The following is a 21419-nucleotide window of genomic DNA, read 5'->3' on the forward strand; positions in this document are numbered from 1 at the left end:
GCCAATCCACAAAATAACCATCCAAGAATACTTCATCAAGTACCTAAGGAAAGTACAACCTTGATTCAGTCAACAAATCACAAATAACTAAAGTTCGAATCCCCAAATCGAACTAAAGTATCAAAGTAACGCCAATTGAGGCGAAATGTAGACCCCCGTATTTTTTATTTTATTATTGTTTCTTTTAATTTGTCGTATAACGTATGAAACTACGTATTCGTGAGGTACAAAAGTATTTGAGCTTAGGTTAAGACTTTGAGGCCATTTAAAGGATTAAGAAATTTAGAGAAAAATCCAATTTGGGTCTAGGAAAGTATTTTTAAAGTATCGAGGCTTAAGACAAGCCCGGAAAATTTTCCCGAAAGGATTTGGTGAAGTATCGGAGAAATAAGGATGATTGAAGATGTAATTTCGGAGTGGGCTTAAGGAAAATTAAGTGAAAAATGAGAATGGAACAGCTCAAGCCCATTGGCTCAAAAGGAGAGGCAGATTCGACTTTTCACAATTAAATTTGGGAGAGGTATTTAAGCATCTTATTCTCCCCAAAACCCTAGCCTTTTCCTCATTTTCTCCTTTTCCTCTCTCTCTCTACCCGAGAGCTTCTCTCTCATCCTCCTTGACCGAAATCGCCGCCGCCGTCGCCGGAATCCCAATCCTCACCAAAATTTCCAGATTTTCTTCTCTTCCTTCCCCCTTTCCATTTCTCCAACCAAAATCAAGAAATTTGGCCATCCAACCCTCCAAAAACCCTAGAACCCGAAGCTAAATTGGGGCTTTTTGTGATTTCTTCTTTAATATCCATCCTAATCTAGCCTCTATTCATCCGATCTACATCTATTTCTTCCTAAATCCGAGTTTTTGATTTGGATTTGTGATTTTGTTTGCATGAATCCGGTTTCTCCTTAAACCATGAAGTTAGGCTATGGGTTTGGCAAGGATTTTTGGTAAGGATCTATCCATGCAACCTTGTTTTCGAGTTTTTTTGGTTGAGATGTTGATGTTGGACGAATTTGTAGGTGAAGAAGGCCAAGGAGAAGGAATAGGACGTGATTTTTGAAGAAGAAAGGGTAAGGAATGGGTTTTGGACAAACCCTAGAATTTTTGGAATTTATTTGGTTGATTTTGTTTATGTCGAGCTATTGTTGTTGTTGGAAAAATTGTGAAAAATAGAGATTTGAGGATGGTTTGATTAGTAGGATTTTATTAGCATAATTTTCATAGTGTGGGAATTTTGTGGTTGAAGATTTGGTGATTATTGTTGTGTAGTTTTGGCCAAAAGAAAAAGAAAAGGAAGAAGAAAAGAAATGGGTTTGTTTTTGAAAGAAAAGGAAAATAAAGAAAATGGTAAAAGTTGGATTAAATGAGGTTTTACTGTGGTAAAGTGGTAAAAAGTGAAGAAGGTGAAAGTAAAGGTAAATTCGGTAAAAAGGAGGTAAAAGGTAAAAGTGAAAGTGTGGAGGTAAAAGTCATGGTAAAAGTGAAAAGGTGAAAAGGAGAAGTAAATGGGTAAAAATAAAAGTAAAGCTTTATTTATAATTATTTATTTATTTATTTTAAATAAATAAGAATTATTTGCTTATTTATTTTTAATATTTCTTATTTATTTAAAATAAATAAATAAATAATGGTAAATAAAGGAATACTTGGTCAAAAGTCAGAAGTCAAAGTCAAAAGTCAAAAGTCAACTTGGAGAGTTGACCATTGTTGACTGACCTCGTAAAACGTGAGGATCGACTCGACTTTGGTCGCTCGGATTGGCGAAAGTTTTGCGGAGTGATAAGGACGTTTTCCTTTTTAAGAAAGAAGTTAGTTTCCCAAATTGGCAAAGGTTGAAAGAAATAATTAATGGCCTTGATAGGAGCATTTTAATGCGACGTTTTAACTGTTATTTCCTCATATTTACTTAGTTATTTCCTTAAATAAATCCGTCTTGATTAGGAAAGTTTCCATCTTTAGAAAGTTTCTATTTTTAGTAATTTTAATAAAAGTTTCTATTTTCTAGGTACATTGGAATAAATGACAAGGAAATGAGCTGAAATGAAGAAAAAGAGTTTTCCTGGTCCAACTAGGAATCCTAGTCAACGCAGGAATCCTGATGAGGCTAGGAAACCTGAAGGCATTAGGAGACTACATGGCTTGAAGATATTATGGGAGATTAAATCTGATTTTTGCATGGGAAATGATGGAGATAATGTGGAAATCAAGGAGATTACGTTGAGAAAATCAAGGAGATTACGTTGAGAAAATCAAGGGAGAGTTTCAAGGGATTGTGCAACAAGAAAAGGCTCAAAACAAGTCCAGATTCGTTCCTTAATTCCCTCAAGATATGTTGGCTGAAATTAGAGAATAAAATCTGCAATTTTAATGTGGGAATCAAGAGAAAATCAAGGGGAGGACATTAAGGATAAAGCCATGGAGAGATTTAAGGGAAGAAAGGTCCAAAATGCATCCAGATACATTGTCTAGGTTCATGCCTAGATATTTGGCCGAAAATTAAGAGAAAAATCAGAAATAATCTTGGGAAAATCAGCAACAATACATTAGGGATTGATTTTGGAGCTTCCTGATTGGTTGAATGGCATGGCAGAGCTGACGTGGCATTAATTCATTGGTTGGAGCTGTGTGGTGTAACCAGAAAATTCATTGGAAATTAAATTCATGAAGCCTTGCCTTCCCCTATATATACCCTCCTCTCTAGACGTTTTACACACACCATCAAACAGAAGAACAACACCACAACACCTCTTCATTCAGAAAAATTCTCTCCATTCTCTAGTTGCAAAGCTCTGCATTTTCAAGCAAGGAGAGGAAGAAGAAGAATGAGCCGTGAAGATCATATCCTCCATCATCCACCTTGAAGGCTTGCTTCCAAGATTCAAGATCCAACCATCTAGCTCTCCATCTCCATCTCCACTCACGGTGTAATTCGTTCATTTTCCTTGTAACCTTTTTGGTTTCCTTGTTTGATTTCGTATGAACTTGTTTCTAGTTAACAATAACGTTTAGGGCAAAGTTTAAGCCCAATTTCTATGTTTAAATAAAGTTTTCGAATTCTATAATTGAGATTCTAAGTTGCTTATGTGAGTTTGTTTGATTAAATTTGCTTTACAGAAAACTTTTATATGTTTATCTTATTTGGGTTGACACTTATAGGATTTGCATGTAATTGGTGCTAGGTTTAAGAACATGAATCAACTTTTTGCTTTGTGTAACTTGAATCAAAAGTAGTAAAGGTTCTGGACAAGAATCGAATTTAATTGAAGAGGATTGCAATTAGGTGGACTTTTCCATAACTAAGTTGTGCACTTGAGTTGATAGCCTTTCTCTATGTGTAATGCGTTAAACATGTTATGATTAACTAGCTTTCTAATGCTTGAATGCATGTTTGATAGGATTAATCTAGGTGCTTTCGCTTAGGTTAATTAGCATTGAAAAGTAAAATATGGGAAATCATTTGCTTTCGAATGTTTCACGTGATCAACTCCTTTCTCATGACTTAGATGAACAATTATAGGGTTTGAATCGAATTTGATTACATGGAATTGGTTTTGATCTTTGTTCCTTGCGTTCCACCCTTGTATATATGTTTTAACGTTTTCTTTATTTGATTTACTTTAACTTTTGATTTTATAATCCTAAAACCCCCTAATTGTGTTTACTTGTATATATTTCTTTCTTTGTTTTATTTTTGTAAATAATACTTTTTACTTTTATTAATTTGTTTTTGCAATTACAGGTGTACCCTCAATCCCCGGTTAGAACGATCCCTACTTATTCTATACTAACGATGACATTTCAGGGTTAAATTATGCGCTTGCTTTTAGGTGCATCAATTTTTGGCGCCGTTGCCGGGGATTGAAAAATCACTTGTTTTTGTTTATAATTGTTGTATATAAATTGTTTGAAACTTAGTTTAATTAATTAATTAGGTAGTTTTTTATATTGTTGAAATACGAGTTTTAATGGTAAGTTGTAAATTGAGAGGAATAGGTGAAGTCTCTTTTGTTAATATTGGCCTAAACCCCTTATTGGTGCCTGTATCAGGTCCCTTAAGGTTGAGGGCGGCCTTTATTAACACTTGCTGAACTGTCTTCACACTTATGAACTTTTTCATCTTAGTAAGTATAGCCTATGTGGAATGGTGTCTAGGAAGGGGACAACGTTCATGACGGGTTTTTGAATCCAGAAGTGCTTGCAAATGGGCCTAAACCACTATGTGGGAGTAGCTCATGCCAAAATGGATTTTTCCTCTCGTGTTCGTCCTCCCCTACCTGGCCATTTCAGTAAGGTTGCCCAAAGGATGTAAGAGGGACTTTGTGTCTAGGCGACTATACTTGGGCCGCACGTCCACTTGATTTACCGCTTGGAATTAGATTTGATATCAATAATATTTATGACAAAAGAAAATGTAACAAAATGTTGTGATACACTAAGGTGAAAAAAAAAAAATACATTTGTGTAAATATTTTTCGTGTTTTTTTTTACTCACTTTTGTACCTAACTTGTGTCGTATATACAATGTACTTGTTAATTATACTTGTATTTTGTAATTCATAGTTACTTGTTTATATATTTTCTAAATCTTTGTTAATTATAGTCACTAACTTTTTAATTTCTATTCCGTCTGGCTGAAAGACGTTAAACTCAAGCGCTGCTTGGGAGGCAACCCAATTCAGAAGCAGCTGTGAAGGAGTCAACAACACAGATTTGTTTTCTCCTTCCCTATTTCTTTTATTTTTCAATTTTTCTCTTTTGTTTTTCTTTTCGTAAATTCCATTCCTATATGCTTAATTGTTTCATTGCATTCTTATGATTGATTACATTGAGGACAATGCAATATTTAAGTGTGGGGGAAGGGATTTACATTTGAGTCTTTTTATTTTGAGTCATATATATTGGAAAATTAAAAAAAATTAAAAAATGTCAAAAATTAAAAAATTTCGTTGCTTTTATTTATTGAGTCTTAGTCTTTTGTTTTTATTTTTGAGTCATAGGTTGCCTTTCAACTGTCTAGGATGATTCTATATCTCTGAAATTATGGCTAAAAGAGGATCACAATATTGAGATGATTTTAAATGGTATTCTTTGGTTAATTGAGATATATGAAAAGTATATGCATGTGTAGTGGATATGGATTTCGTGACCTTGGTACAAAATATCATGAGCATGTTAAGATGAGTTTTGATTCATAAAAGCCCATGTGAGATATTTGAGCCCATGTCCCTTTTCTTGGAGTGAAAAATGAAAAAAATATATTCTTAATTTCTTGGCGATGTTTTGATGATCTCATTATTCTTTCATTTTGATTGACTGCTTGCCATAGATTAAGTTTGATGGACTAGAGAATGCTAGAATTCGCTCTTGTGCTTGTTGAGACTTTTATCAATACATGGCCCTGATTCTGGAAAGGATAGAGGCACCCTAGGAATTACCACCATTGCCAAATAAACTTGTGTCCCCATTTGTGCCCGTCGTGGGACCCCCTAGATAAACCCCTTTGAGCCTACATTAAGCCTTTTCTTTCATCACCCCAAAAATTTTTAACCCTGAACCTTAGTATAGTTAAAACCTTACCCTTTGTTCTAAAAACTTAGTGGAGCTAATTTTGAGACTTTACTTGAGGATTTGGTGCTAAGGATGAAGATTGAGAAGAGGTGAAAGTTCAAGTGTGGGGGTAGACTTGTCCATAAAGAAAAAAAATTGTGAAAGCCGGAAAAAAAAAATGAAAAAGAAAAAATGTGTACGGCTAAAAAGAAAAAGAAAGAAAAGTATATGTTTATGGATTTTAGTTCCCCATACTTGGTGAGTTTGGAGTTTGCTTTGAATTGAAGGCCCATTACAGAAAAATTTGGCCTTTGTCCAATTCACTAGAGTTCAAAAGGAAGTTTAGAGTGAAGTTAGGGCCGAACATAAAGACATTAGGCCCTTTTATTTTACCCCTAGGAAGGACATGACGTTTTACTATGCCTTGGTGGATTTATAGAAGTCTCTCTACATGATCATGAGCTCTGCTAGGTTTTTAGACACTTTGTTAAATCCTTACCTTTCATTTCTTAAAACCTTGAGCCTTAGCCCCATTACAACCTTTGAGAGGACCTTCTTGATCCTTAAGATGGGACAGCCTTTGATCTGTGGAGATGAGTTACAAGAGTTGAACCTATGGCTTGGGTCCATCTGTGCAAGTAGTTGATATCTTTCATGAGATGTTTTGAAAAAAAAATTATTATATTCACAAAGTGCTTTTCATTTCTTATATATGTGAGCTATTTGATTGCCTCAAAATATTTTCTCTCACATATAATTGAGTGATTATAAGCTTTTAAGCATTGCCTTGAATTCTGAGAGAAGAAAGAGTGATATACCTTGTGAGGATTTGTATCATACTTGTCTGAAGCATGCTTAACATAACCCATCACCATTGTTACAACCAAGTCCTACTTGTGTATGTGAAGATTATGTGTTTCAATTAACTCTCGAATGCTTAAACATTGATTCTTGGTTGAGTGCTAATTTTGATGTTGTGAAAGTAGGAGATTTCTGAGACTAAAATGTTGAAAGGCAATAGAGTCTTTGTATATTGTAACGTTTGAGTCTTTGTCTTTTCTTTCAATTTTGTTGAGTCTGAGTCTTTGTTTTTAGTTTATTTGCTTTGATTTTGCTAAGGGACTAGCAAAAGCTAAGTGTGGGGGAATTTGATAGGAGCATTTTAATGCTACGTTTTAACTGTTATTTCCTCATATTTACTTAGTTATTTCCTTAAATAAATCCGTCTTGATTAGGAAAGTTTCCATCTTTAGAAAGTTTCTATTTTTAGTAATTTTAATAAAAGTTTCTATTTTCTAGGTACATTGGAATAAATGACAAGGAAATGAGCTGAAATGAAGAAAAGGAGTTTTCCTGGTCCAACTAGGAATCCTAGTCAACGCAGGAATCCTGATGAGGCTAGGAAACCTGAAGGCATTAGGAGACTACATGGCTTGAAGATATTATGGGAGATTAAATCTGATTTTTGCATGGGAAATGATGGAGATAATGTGGAAATCAAGGAGATTACGTTGAGAAAATCAAGGAGATTACGTTGAGAAAATCAAGGGAGAGTTTCAAGGGATTGTGCAACAAGAAAAGGCTCAAAACAAGTCCAGATTCGTTCCTTAATTCCCTCAAGATATGTTGGCTGAAATTAGAGAATAAAATCTGCAATTTTAATGTGGGAATCAAGAGAAAATCAAGGGGAGGACATTAAGGATAAAGCCATGGAGAGATTTAAGGGAAGAAAGGTCCAAAATGCATCCAGATACATTGTCTAGGTTCATGCCTAGATATTTGGCCGAAAATTAAGAGAAAAATCAGAAATAATCTTGGGAAAATCAGCAACAATACATTAGGGATTGATTTTGGAGCTTCCTGATTGGTTGAATGGCATGGCAGAGCTGACGTGGCATTAATTCATTGGTTGGAGCTGTGTGGTGTAACCAGAAAATTCCTTGGAAATTAAATTCATGAAGCCTTGCCTTCCCCTATATATACCCTCCTCTCTAGACGTTTTACACACACCATCAAACAGAAGAACAACACCACAACACCTCTTCATTCGAAAAAATTCTCTCCATTCTCTAGTTGCAAAGCTCTGCATTTTCAAGCAAGGAGAGGAAGAAGAAGAATGAGCCGTGAAGATCATATCCTCCATCATCCACCTTGAAGGCTTGCTTCCAAGATTCAAGATCCAACCATCTAGCTCTCCATCTCCATCTCCACTCACGGTGTAATTCGTTCATTTTCCTTGTAACCTTTTTGGTTTCCTTGTTTGATTTCGTATGAACTTGTTTCTAGTTAACAATAACGTTTAGGGCAAAGTTTAAGCCCAATTTCTATGTTTAAATAAAGTTTTCGAATTCTATAATTGAGATTCTAAGTTGCTTATGTGAGTTTGTTTGATTAAATTTGCTTTACAGAAAACTTTTATATGTTTATCTTATTTGGGTTGACACTTATAGGATTTGCATGTAATTGGTGCTAGGTTTAAGAACATGAATCAACTTTTTGCTTTGTGTAACTTGAATCAAAAGTAGTAAAGGTTCTGGACAAGAATCGAATTTAATTGAAGAGGATTGCAATTAGGTGGACTTTTCCATAACTAAGTTGTGCACTTGAGTTGATAGCCTTTCTCTATGTGTAATGCGTTAAACATGTTATGATTAACTAGCTTTCTAGTGCTTGAATGCATGTTTGATAGGATTAATCTAGGTGCTTTCGCTTAGGTTAATTAGCATTGAAAAGTAAAATATGGGAAATCATTTGCTTTCGAATGTTTCACGTGATCAACTCCTTTCTCATGACTTAGATGAACAATTATAGGGTTTGAATCGAATTTGATTACATGGAATTGGTTTTGATCTTTGTTCCTTGCGTTCCACCCTTGTATATATGTTTTAACGTTTTCTTTATTTGATTTACTTTAACTTTTGATTTTATAATCCTAAAACCCCCTAATTGTGTTTACTTGTATATATTTCTTTCTTTGTTTTATTTTTGTAAATAATACTTTTTACTTTTATTAATTTGTTTTTGCAATTACAGGTGTACCCTCAATCCCCGGTTAGAACGATCCCTACTTATTCTATACTAACGATGACATTTCAGGGTTAAATTATGCGCTTGCTTTTAGGTGCATCAGGCCTCATTGAAATAAAAAGGAATTAGTGTACACGGTTACTTTTGGTGATCATGATATTTACCTGGATAATTACTTACAAATTAAGTAATGGTTCAGGAAACACGATCGTTATGGAAGCTTAAGCGGAAAGCATCAGAGTGTGGAGTACGCCAGCATTATCCAGGTAGGGTGAGCTGTCCCTTCCTTGTTAGAGGCTTTTCGATATATGTGGAATGCTCTAGTATAATATTATGTTGCCTGCAACTATATTTTTGGTTGTTCATTAGTCGATGCCTGGTGATACATGTGTTTTCAGAACTGATGATTGTTGATTGCGAAAACCGAGGCTAGACTTGCATGTTGAGATACTGTACCATTTATATGTTTGTGTTTGTGACCTGAAAGTGAATGGGACCTATGTAATGCCCCGTACCTACTAGTTACTTTTTACCGTGGTTGACCGGAAAGTGACTTTTCTTTAGTCCGGTAAATTAGGAAATTTCTTTGAGAATGTCGTAGAATACGAAAAATCGAGTTCGTGGACACGTAGTTCGTTTTAATCGGAGTTTTTACAGGAAAGTTATGACCAAAATGGGAAGTTACTATTCATGGGTTTTTTTTATTTTATTATTATTTTAAGAGGAAAGTGGGAATTAATGGAGAGAGAGAGAGAGAGAGAAATCGGGACAGACCGATTCCACCCCCCCTTCCTTCTTTCTTCTTTCTTTTTTTTCTCTCCTCCCTTCTCTTTTCTTTTCTGCAACCAGAGCCCATTTCCGGCGAAACCACCACCACCGACCGCAACACCGGTCATTTGAGGAGCTTCTCTTCCTCCTCTTGCATCTAAGGTAAGATTTCTAGTTTGGGTAGCCTTGATTTGAGAAGAAATTAGTGAGGGAGTTCAAGAAAAGGGAAAATCGGAGGTTGCTTTGATCTCCGGTTTTTCTGGCGGTTCCAGTCGGATTTCTTTGGGGTTTTGGTGGCTGGGACGATGCTAACCCTCATCCCTAATCCCTTGCAGCTTATTTTGGCCGGTGGAGGAAGAATCAAGGTGGAGGTTGACGGTGAACAGTGGTGTGAACAGTGAGCCGAGTTCTTGAAATTTCGACTATTTTCTGCTTGGTTTTGGTTGTTATTGCAGGTTTAGAAGTTGATGGGTGTGTTGTTGAGATGATTTTTGAACTTGTTTTAAGCTTGAGGTTGTTTGGTTTGAGATTTCTTGGAAAATTGATGTTGGTTAAGTTGTTTTGAATATTATGGTTTATAATTTTATGGGTTGCTGAGTCTCTTGGTAAAAGGCTATTGTTGAATTATTTTGTTTGGAATTTAGAGAGAAAGATTGTGGTTTAAAAAGGGAAAATTAAGAAAGAATTGGAAATTTTGGAAAGGGAATTATTTTATGATGTGGTGGTTAATTATGGTTGAGGAATCGAATTAAAAAAATCGGTTGAGTTGTTAAGAGTTTTGAGGGCATTGAGATTGTAAGGAATTCTGGAATTCGAGAATTGAATCCTAAATTGAGGAATGGGTTGTTAGAGGAAATTTCTTATGAGTAATGAGTATTAATTTCAGAAGGATTAAGCTTTGTCTATTAGATTAATTTCTTATTGAGGTTAATTATATCCTGCAAATTGTGACAGGACGTACTGAGCCCTCGAGCGAGGAGGACACGGGCAGGCAGCAGGAATAGCTGCGGGACTCACTAGTGAGTGGACTTTTATTTTATTTAAACAATGCATGCAGCATGGAAATAAGTTTTCAGTTGGTTTATTATTTTGCGAAAATGTGATTTTGTGGAAAGTAAAGGATTTAAAAAGGAAGCAGTTGACAAGGAGGCCAGTTTTGGCGCATGCGTATCTTACCTAGTTGGCAGTCCCTTCTAGGTAATAGTCTGGTTGGCAGTCCCTTCCAGACTACAGCTCGGTTGGCAGTCCCATCCGATGCGTCATTTGGTTGGCAGTCTCTTCCAGATGACATGAGGTAGTTAGTCGGCAGTCCCGTCTACTATCTGTGGCTAGTTGGCAGTCCCAACTAACCATCGCCTCCTATTCCAGTTGGCAGTCCCTTCTGATGCGTCATCTGGTGGCAGTCCCTCCCAAATGGCATGAGATGCCTAGGAAGTAGTCCTTCCTAGTCATCAAATGAGTTTTCTTGGAAAAAGATTGAGTTGGAATTTTTATGGAGTCTCGCTGCATGTTGGTTTTGTTGAAAAGAGAAATGGGGAAGCATTCCATTAATTTTTTCAGATTTTTTTGTTTCAGTTTTGTCCACTCACTCTAATGGATTTTATATGTTTTCCCCTGGGCCATTCGTTTTCAAATGCCCAGATTTCAGATTTGCCGAGATCGCGTCCAGACTCTAGAGACCTTGGAATCAGCGCTTCCATTTTTGTCCGTAGGTTATTACTTAACCTACCTTGTATGATATCGGCTTAGTTATTAGTGTTGCTCTGATAACCCTTTTTAATTTGATGGGTGTTTTTGTTCGGATTGATGTTGTTTACGGAGGTTATGTTGGGATTTGAACTTTCCGAATGTAATATATGTACTTGGATTGTAAATATGGTATTGTGGGTTGAGTAGAAGATAAAGTTTTAATCATGTCCAAGTTTGTGAACTTTTGGGTAGCCCATATTTGGGGGAGGTTCTGCCGAATTTTCGGTAGAATTTCGCTTAACGTGGGCCCCGCAGGCTCGTATCCAGGACTTCTGGGTGTTCTTGGGTCGGGTCCTATCAACCTAAACGAGTAGATTCCTAGGGATCCCACAGTGTCGATAACCGTGAACCTTCTGATGCGGCTGAAATAGCCTCACAATTTAACCCTGCAAAATGTAGTTGTTAGTATAGGATAAGCAGGGATCGTTCAGTCCGGGGATTGTAGGGTACGCCTACACAAAAAGGTCAATTAACAAATAAAAGAATAAAATGGGGGGTTTTCAAATTTGGTTCCTAATCTACTTAAAATAAAAACAAAACAAATAAAACTATATACAGTGATCGACTTCCCTAACCTAGATCAATACCACTAAGAAATTACTAAGTGTAAAAAGAGAAAATCCATTTCAACATGCTACAAAAATGTGCCCATCTTAAATGCCTAGATAAGAGCTCAAATGAAAAGCCTCAGCGGATCAATCCACTTATCTGATTCATTCTAATGTAGGCTTGAATCGGAAAAGTCCTTACCAAGCCTAATACTACTAATTTTCGAAAACACTCAGCGTAATTCTCTTAACTAGTAGTATTATCTAACCCTCGAATCAACTCACACGTGAAAATTAACCATTAGACATAGAATTTAACACGTAATTTCCAGAATCGTTTAACCATTGAACATAGTTTTTACCACTTTTTAGAACTAATTGCTACTTGTTTAACTCAGCGCCTTAACAAATAACAATTACTCTTGGCAAATTAAGAAAACACACAAGAACTCTCACCATTATTCTAGCATGCAAACTTATTAACCTAACTCTGAAAATTACCTAAACACGTAAAAGGGCACAAGATTGTAACATGCATCATAAAAGAATTCTCGAAATTAACTCAATAATAAACTGAAAATCTAAAAAATATTAATAAAAATATTCTGAAAATTCCATGTCTCCAATTACACAACTCGCAAATTGAAACACACAAAACCGAAACAAAAATTATAAGTAGAGTCATAGTTACACTTTGAAGCTTTCCTCAGCGGCTTAGCAACAAGGTGATGAACTCGTCTCTACTGTGGTGGTGGAGCGTCCTTGACTCAGCGCCTTAGAGCTTTGTAGATTGATGGATGGATGGTGTCACGGTCTTGTTGGTGATGGAAGTTTAAGGAGTGAATTGGGCAGAGTCTCGGAAAAGTTTTTGGCCTGGAAGTGATAGGCAATGAATTATCTTGGCTGGGAAGTGATGCAAATTATGTTCTGGACGTTGCCTATTTATAGGGGAGCATTGGTTGGCTTTCCCAACTGAAACGTCTCCTTTATGGCCTTAACTCCTCTCATAATGGGGCAATTCTTTTAATTTCCAAGCTGAAACGTCTTTCTCTTATTTATTTTCCAGCTGAAACATCTTTCTCTTTTATTCCTCAACTGAAAACGTCTTTCTCTTATTTATTTTCCAGCTGAAACGTCTTTCTCTTTTATTCCTCAACTGAAAACGTCTTTCTCTTATTTATTTTCCAGCTGAAACGTCTTTTCTCCTTTATTTCCCTTCTTCATTGCTTGGTCAAATATCTTAATGCTTTATTTTATGACTCCATCATTGCTGTTTCCAAGAGTTCCACCAGGCAACGTTTCCTACAACAAGCAGGAGAATATCAGAATTTTCTAGAGAAAATAAAGGGAATTAAAATGAAAGACTGCAAAAACAGTTGACAGTTAGGAATCCTGATCCAGCTAGGATTTTTCATGAATTTTACTTTTTTTCCGCCTATTTCACTCCAAACACTCAACAAGACTCTCAAAATGACCTAATGACTCAAAACACTAAACTAAGGGGAAAATAAGGCTAAAATGAGGCACATAATCAATAATATCGTCACATTTTTTTGCTCCTATCACCTTCGGAGGGGGCTGTGCTCCTATGTTTGTCGAGGAAAGGTGAGTACAGACAGTGAACCAGTCATAGGAGACTCAGAGCCAGGAAATGGACACTTTCGCTACTTGTAGCCCTAAAGACTATAGAGTAGTTGGCCGGTTCTCGAAGGATGACAAACCAGGTCGGTCACCGATTTATTTTAGTTTAGCCGGCAGGTAAGTATCTCGGAGCTCTAAGTTGTGTGAAGCATGCTGCATATGATTTCCTGAAACGAAACAACTCTGATTGTTTTTGTTTGCATTTGTTATACATGATTTTACAAATGCGCGCAAATCTATATTCTAATAGTTATGTTTTACCTATTAGTTTTCAAACCTAACTAAGGTTGGGTCGGCCCCTATTGGGCTAGCGAGGACGAAATGCTCACCCCTATATCTCAGGTTACAACGAGGTCATTCCGGACGATTTGGATTAGAAGTGGGTCGTTGGCTGTTCCTGTTGCTTGAAGTTCTTTCCCTTTTGGTATTCCATCGATTTGCTCGTTTTTCATTCCATGTTGAATTCTGTGAGGTCCGCCTACCTGGGAGTGCGCCTCACCTCTTTGTTTTATTGTTATTGTTGAACTTTCCTTTCATTTCGGTTATGATGTAAGCCCTAAGGCGCCACATTGCACTTGCCCACTTTGTTTTTTAAGCATTTTCCAGACTTGCTATTTTAAATGTTGGGTTGTTGATTTAAAGTCCTTTCTTAAAAGTTTTTCTTGGTCTCCTATTTTCTAAAAATTGTATTTTCAAAATGCCTTGTAGTATTAAGTTGGTAGGTCTACGGTATGTCTACGACGTATCGAGCTCCTATTGGCTTAATATTACGGCGCTGTGGTATACCCATTCGGGTCGCCACACGAAAACCTCATCCGAGACCTCTCTAAGTCTCCAGAACACTTCTACGGTCGATGTGACAAAATCACAAGTTGATCGGATAGTCGAATCCTCACGGATCGAATCATCAAACGGTCTGAAACCGTAAAAATCACAATATATTCATACGATCTCTAAATATTGCATATTATATATTGAAACGCTCGTATCGACGAGTAGATGATATATAAAACTAGAAACCATCCATTACATGGCCGGAACGCCGCCACAGGCTGTGGTGCCGCTGCCAGGTCAAACTTGACTACCAAACATGATCATCATGAAGAGTAGAGAAACTTTCATACCTGGAATCAAGCCTAGATCGGTCTAGATCATCCTAAATCAAGCTTGCAAGATCGACCAATCGCAGCCGTCTGGTCAAGCTCTAGATTCACTGTGCACCGTTGATCTTCAACCCTTGATCTTCCACTCCACACGCAAAATCGTCTCTCAAGGCGGGTATGAGGATGATCAGAAGGAGGAGGAGATTCTAAAACCGAGAAGGAGCGATCGAGACGTCGTCGGAAAAGTGGATTTTCGGTCGGGTCAAGCCGCATGCCACTGTTCACGTCTGCGATCTCTACTTTTCGGTGAACCACCCTGCAAACCAACACCACAGAGCAAAGCACGAGGCTGGTCTGAGTCGTTTTCGGCTTGTCCCGTCGTCGGAGGTGAGAGAACCAGTTAGGTCGGGTTGCGTGGAGTAGAGAGAACGGAGAGAATGGAGAGTTTCCGAAAAAGGAAATGGGATTTTATGAAAATATTTTCGGAAATTCCTTATTTATACCAAAATGGAAACTTCTTCCAATGGCCATAAGTTCTTCATACGAACTCCGATCTTCGCATTCCTCATGTCCACGAACTCGTATCGACAAGCTCTACAACTTTCGTGAAGGAAATTTTAGGAGAATTCCGAAAAATAAAAAGTCAACCTTGAACCCCCCTAATTCCACACTTTTCGAATATTTATTCGCCTGAAACATTTCCGCTCCATCCAGGAGCCACGAAACCGTCCAATAACCACAAATTAGATTCCGGAAAATCCTTGGAAAATAAATACAAATTTCCGGGGCATCACAACTAAATTATGTTGTAGCTAGATACTTATTTGTTTTAGTAAAAGAAGGGTCAAATATAGAGGTCTAGCTTTGTATATGAGTTCATTGCTTGATCTCTGCTGACTTTAGTTTTTGTCAAAAACTAACTAGCTTTTGTTGACAAATTACTAGAATAGAACACAAGTACTTCTTACAAAGAAAAATAAACTTTAACCTGTATACCATCTTTGTCAAAAAGAAAAAAAGAAAAGAGATACTACAATTTGTGCTTGGTTTCAAGAAGGAGACATACATAGCCATCTGCAAAGTATTATATCTATGTTAATACATGTTTCCATAAGCCACATTACATCAATTTCTTGTTCATGATTTGAAATTATAGCTTCCTTGCCATTACTTTTTGCAAATGTACCAAAATTTCCAGCAAATGCTTAGCTTATTATGCTCCTTCTTCTTGAGTTTTCTTTAGCTAGAAGTTCTGTTAAAACCTGCAACACATGCACAAAAACATATTAGAAGAAGAAAAAAAAATCTGGAAAGTTATTTTGTCTTATTTAACTGCTGTGTCTCCTAGTAGCTTGTTGAAAACATATGTTGAAAACATATGTTTACACACTTCTAACCACAATTAAGAGCCTGCAGACATAAAGTTAATTGTGTGCAGCAAGTGGAGCTCAAAGCAGGAGCTGGCAGTTTGGGATAATCTTCAGATGATTTTTCTAAGTAGGAGCTGGCAGTAGCTGCTCCCAATGTTTATCTAACTAACTAAGCTAAACAGGAGGTGGCTAGTCTACCTATAGGTTCTAATTATTACATCTTCTAGTATAAAAGAGGCCTTTACCTGCAGTAAGAAACACAAGTTAGAAAGAGAGCAGAAAAACAATTTAGAGAATCTAGAAATAGCAGGGTCTGGAGACAAGTATTTAGAGGTCTAGAAACAAAGTCTCAGCTGTACTAAATCAGGTTTATGGTAGGGGAAGTTTTGAGGAACCTCAAGTTTGATTATATAGGTCTACTCATATGATTTTGAGTGACATTTGCTGCTGATCAGAATGTTTGTGCTGTGTAACATATATGCTTAGTTCATCATTATGTTGTTTTATATGATCCTAGCTTGAAGAAAGAGTGAAAATGGTTGTGTAGTTGAGTCTAATACTCGTAAGGGACCAGCAATGTCAGCCAATGGTATATACACTTGGCGAGAGAAACCCCTTCAATTATTATTGATAAACCGATCTATTGTTTGGCAAGAAGACACTGGGGACTGAGATTAGTACAAGATTACTAACAACTGGAGTATAAGGATTTATTTTCTATCTTGCACCATCACTAATTTTTGCTCTATTGAGGTTTAAGCTCACCTCTTTTATGATATTGTGTAGATCATACTCTTGAGGATTAGAACTTAATTTCTGGAAATCTGGATGTAGGAGAAGGAGAAATAAATTTTTAGTTTGCTGTTTTGGTTTATCTTTGTACAATAAAGCTTATTTTATAAGCTTGCTTTTGTTTTTCTTGTAAGAACTTACTTTTGTAATAAAGAGTTCAACATCCAAGTCACCTTTGATTCTTATTTTTTCAATATAGTCTTTATTTTCCAAAGTGTTTCTTACCTTTGACAATTAAAAGTTATTCACATCCTTAGTCGAAAAAAAAAAATTGCAGATTTTCGAGTTAGGGTGTGACAGAACGTTTCATAGAATACTGTCAATGTTGACAACTTTAAATGCCACCCAATTGCCATTATTATTTTAAATGTTGACAAATTTACTGCCAATGTTTCATTTTTTATATTTATTCATCTTTGTTTGTGTTCTCAGGAATGGATTATGAAGATAATAGTCTTTTAAGTAGTAGATAAAAGAGAGAAAGACGTGTATGGACAGATGAGAAGGACTCTTCTAAACATTCTGGAAGAACTAGTTGCAAATGGTCATACTCGTAAAAATGGCAGGATGATACTTTGCCAATTTGTTTGTGTACTAAATTGTTGATGAGTACCTTTGTAGTTTACTTTGAGAATTAGCATAAGTTTACTTTGGAAACTATTGATAAGTACCTTTGTAGTCCTTCAGAAAATAGAATCAGAGTAGTACCTGAACCCAATAGAAGGCATATTATATTGCCATTTCATGTGAGTCCATCAGTAGAAAATATTACAATCGAAGTTGATGAAGCCTTCTTATCCTGCTTAGTTATTGTGATTTATGCATTAAGTACCAATTGACCTGCAAATTCAACCTACATCTGGCTCCCACATGCATGGCTTCTTCTCCATTGCCAACCCACAACAAGAGGCATCCGTTACAGTAAACTCATTAGTAATTAAAGATGCACTTCAAGTGACAACCAACACTACATCTCATTAATAAAATACACTAATGGAAAACTAATATTATCATTATAACTATTAGCTACACCTAACCAATGTTTTCAAAAGCGTTTCTAGGGAGCGGCTATGGGCGTGCTTCGGTGTGAGGTGGAAGAAATCTGCTTCAAATGGCCAAGAAATGTTCTTTGTGAAAGAGACAATTGCCTAATTTCTAAGGTATTAATTTTTCTGATGCGTTGATTTTTAATGAATGGAAGAGCTGAGGCACTTAGGTTGAAGCCTACTAATAATGATCGGGAGGTGTTAGGTGGTGTGAGGTGGAAGAAATCTGCTTTAAATGGTCAAGAAATGTTCTTTGTGAAAAAGAAAATTGCCTGAAGTCAGATGTGTTAATTTGAGGCGTTGATTTTTAATGAATGGAAGAGCTGAGGGACTTAGGTTGAAGCCTACTAGTAATGATCATGAGGTGTTAGGTGTAATATTTTTTTTGTTCTTTTAATCATCAAATGCTAGATTGAAATGATGCCAATCGAACTAGCTAAAACCAAAACAAAAGTTGGACATATGAGAAATACGATGATGATACCAATTTAGGAAGCTCAAAGGAGAATTTAAAACTTAAAATCACAATTTATTTATTTTATTATGTAAGGGGTTAGGATCAATGGACACATTATTTGACACAATTTTTTACACTTCTTTAAAGCCCTTAGATATAAAAGCATTTAATGGTTCTGATTAATTATCTTTTATGACATGGCATTAAATTTCTTCTCAACAAAAAAATAAATTGAGAATTAGATTAACTATCCTTTATATCTTTTATAAAGAAAAAAAAAAAGATTAGAACAAACAAAAGAACACTTGGAAAAAGAACCGAGAGAAGAACAAGAACTCAGCTTCTGGCAAAGAGGGAATGACATTCTTATTACAAAATCTGCTTAAAATATAAAGAAAGAAAATAAATAATCTAATGGATTCTAAGATTGGAGTGCGCTTCATCTAGGAAAAGATTTTGACAGGAGCAAAAAGTGTGACGTTATTATTGAATATGTGCCCCATTTTAGCCTTGTTTCTCCCTTAGTTTAGTGTTTTGAGTCATTAAGTCATTTTGAGAGTCTTGTTGAGTGTTTGGAGTGAAAAAGGCGGAAAAAGTAAAATTCATGAAAAATCCTAGCTGGATCAGGATTCCTCACTGTTGACTGTTTTGGCGGTATTTACATTTTAATTCCCTTTATTTTCTCTAGAAATTCTTATATTCTTCTGCTTGTTGTAGGAAACTTTGCCTGGTGGAACTCTTGGAAACAGCAATGATGGAGTCAAAAAATAAAGCATTTAAGACATTTGACCAAGCAATGAAGAAGGGAAATTGATAGGAGCATTTTAATGCGACGTTTTAACTGCTATTTCCTCATATTTACTCAGTTATTTCCTTAAATGAATCCCTTTAGTTTAGGAAAGTTTCCTTTTCCGATTTTTAGCAAGTTTCCATTTTAATTTAGGTAAGTTTTCATTTCTCACTTTTAGAAAGTTTCTATTTTTCATTTTAGGAAAGTTTCTATTTTTAGTAATAGTTTCTATTTTCAGGTCCTTGGAGTGAATAAGTGGAAATGAACTCACGAAAGGAAAGAGGAGCTAGCAAACGTTAAGAAGTGTGAAGATGAGATACAAAGGGCTACACAAATGAGCAGAAATGAAGAAATGCTTTCCTGTTCCAACTAAGAAACCAGCTTCAAAAGAAGAAAGTGTACCAAGCAAGATTCCGAAGCCAACCAAGAAACTTGATCGAAATAATGATGGAAATGTCGTCGGAGATCATCAAGGCTTGAAGATGACGCAACAAGGCCCAAGAATCTTCTAGATTAATTAGGATTTCGGCAAAAAGGTGAAAAGCCCAATTAATTTGGGTTGTTGGACGTAATGGAGATATTTTTGGGAATTAAATCTGATTTGGACATGGGAAATCATGAAGATAATGTGGAAAATCAAGAAGAAATCAAGGGAAAACGTTGGACATATTATAGGGAGAGTTTCAAGGGATTGTGCAACAAGAAAAAGCTCAAAACAAGTCCAGATTCGTTCCTAAAGCCCCTCAATATATTTTGAACGAAAATAAGGAATAAAATCTGCATATTGTCATGAAAATCAAGAGAAAATCAAGGGATGACGTTAAAGGTAGTCCATGGAGAGATTTAAGAAAGAAAATGTTCAAAAACAAGTCCAAATTCGTTCCTACAATTCCTAAAGGAATTTTGGCCGAAAATAAAGAAGAAAATCAGAATTAATTCATGGATATTCAGCAATAATATATTTGGGACTTATTTTGAAGGCTTTTGATTGGTTGGATGACACACCAGGACTTACATGGCGCTACGTGATTGGTCGAAGCTATGCAGAATTATTAAATAATTCTTTGAGAAAATAATAGAAGATTCATGAAGACTTGGAGACCAAGGCCAACGTCCCCTATATATACTCCTTCATTCTTGACGTTTTACACATCCCACAATTCAGAAAATTACTCTCTAAAAAGTCAAGCTCTCTCTCCATCCTCTAGTGCAATCTCCACGATTTCAAGCAAGGAAGAAGAAGAAGAAGAAGAAGAAGGAGCCGTGAGCATCATCATCCATCATCCACCTTGAAGACTTGCTTCCAAGATTCAAGACTCCATAACGTCAACATCTCCATCCCCATCTCTATCTCACGGTGTAATTCGTCCTCTTTCTTTGTAACCTTGTTTTGATTTTTGTTGGTTATGTTCTAGTTGACATTGATGTTAGAACAAAGTTCTTAATTCCTAATTTTATATAATTGAATGAGATTTTCGATTCCTATATTGTGATTCTTAGTTGCTTTTGCGAGATTGTTTAATTAAATTTGTTTGATTGAAATCTTTTATGTATTTATCTTATGTGATTCGAAACATATAGGGTTTATATATAATTGTTGCTAGATTTAAGAACATGATTCAACTTATTGTTTTGTGTACTTGAATCAAAAGTAGTAAACGTTTTGGACAAAAACTGAATTTAATTGAAAAGGATTGCAATTAGATGGATTTTTTCATACTAAGTTGTTCACTTAAGTTGATAGCCTTTCTCCATGTGTATTGCGTTGAACATGTTATGATTAGCTAGCTTTCTAGACTTTAATTGCATGTTTGATAGGATTGATCTAGGTGCTTTCACTTAGGTTATTTAGCAAGGAAAGTAAAATATGGGAAATCGTTTGCTTTCTAACGTTTCACATGATCAACTTCTTTCTCATGACTTAGATGAACAATATTAGGGTTGAATCGAATTTGATTATAACTTTGGTTTTGATCTTTGTTTCTCTAATTTCATTCTTGTAATTATGTTTTTTGTGTTTTATTTATTTTCTTTATTTAGTTAATTTTCGGAACCCTAAATCAAAACCCCCCCTAATTTCGTAAATATGTTCATACTTTGTTTTATTTTTGTAAATAATTTACTTTATTTTAATTTTAATTGTTTATTTGTTTGACAATGACAGGTGTACCCTCAATCCCCGGAATAGAACGATCCCTACTTGCTTATACTACTAATGATATTTATAGGGTTAAATTATATGCTTGCTTTGAGCATATCAGAAATAAAGGAGAAAGACATTTTCAGTTGGGGAATAAAGGAGAAAGACGTTTTCAAATGAAGAATAAAAAGAAAGATGTTTCAACTGGAAAATAAATAAGAGAAAGACGTTTTAGCTTGGAAATTAAAGGAATTGCCCCATTTATGAGAGGAGTTAAGGCCATCAAGGAGATATTTCAGTTGGGAAATTGAAGGAATTATGATGCAATCCCATCCGTCCAATGATGAAGGGTATGATTGATACGCTCAAAACAAGCATATAATTTAACCCTATAAAATGTCATCGTTAGTATATAGTAAATAGGGATCGTTCTATTCCGAGGAT

At 35.8% G+C, this 21419-nt stretch overlaps 2 long non-coding RNA genes across 2 annotated transcripts; one reads left to right on the plus strand and one right to left on the minus strand.

Moving 5' to 3' along the window:
* Window positions 1-598: 598 nt before the first annotated feature.
* LOC112175771 lies at window positions 599-13678 on the plus strand. Its single transcript, XR_002926627.2, has 3 exons — window positions 599-1067; window positions 8771-8837; window positions 13620-13678. It is a non-coding gene; the product is annotated as an uncharacterized LOC112175771 (long non-coding RNA).
* Window positions 13679-15382: 1704 nt separating this feature from the next.
* LOC121050349 lies at window positions 15383-18499 on the minus strand. Its single transcript, XR_005802746.1, has 3 exons — window positions 17251-18499; window positions 15949-15995; window positions 15383-15642 (listed from the first exon to the last, which is right to left on the minus strand). It is a non-coding gene; the product is annotated as an uncharacterized LOC121050349 (long non-coding RNA).
* Between the last annotated feature and the right edge of the window lie 2920 nt (window positions 18500-21419).

Source organism: Rosa chinensis, chromosome 7 (assembly GCF_002994745.2).
Source record: "Rosa chinensis cultivar Old Blush chromosome 7, RchiOBHm-V2, whole genome shotgun sequence".
NCBI classification, from domain to species: Eukaryota; Viridiplantae; Streptophyta; class Magnoliopsida; order Rosales; family Rosaceae; genus Rosa; species Rosa chinensis.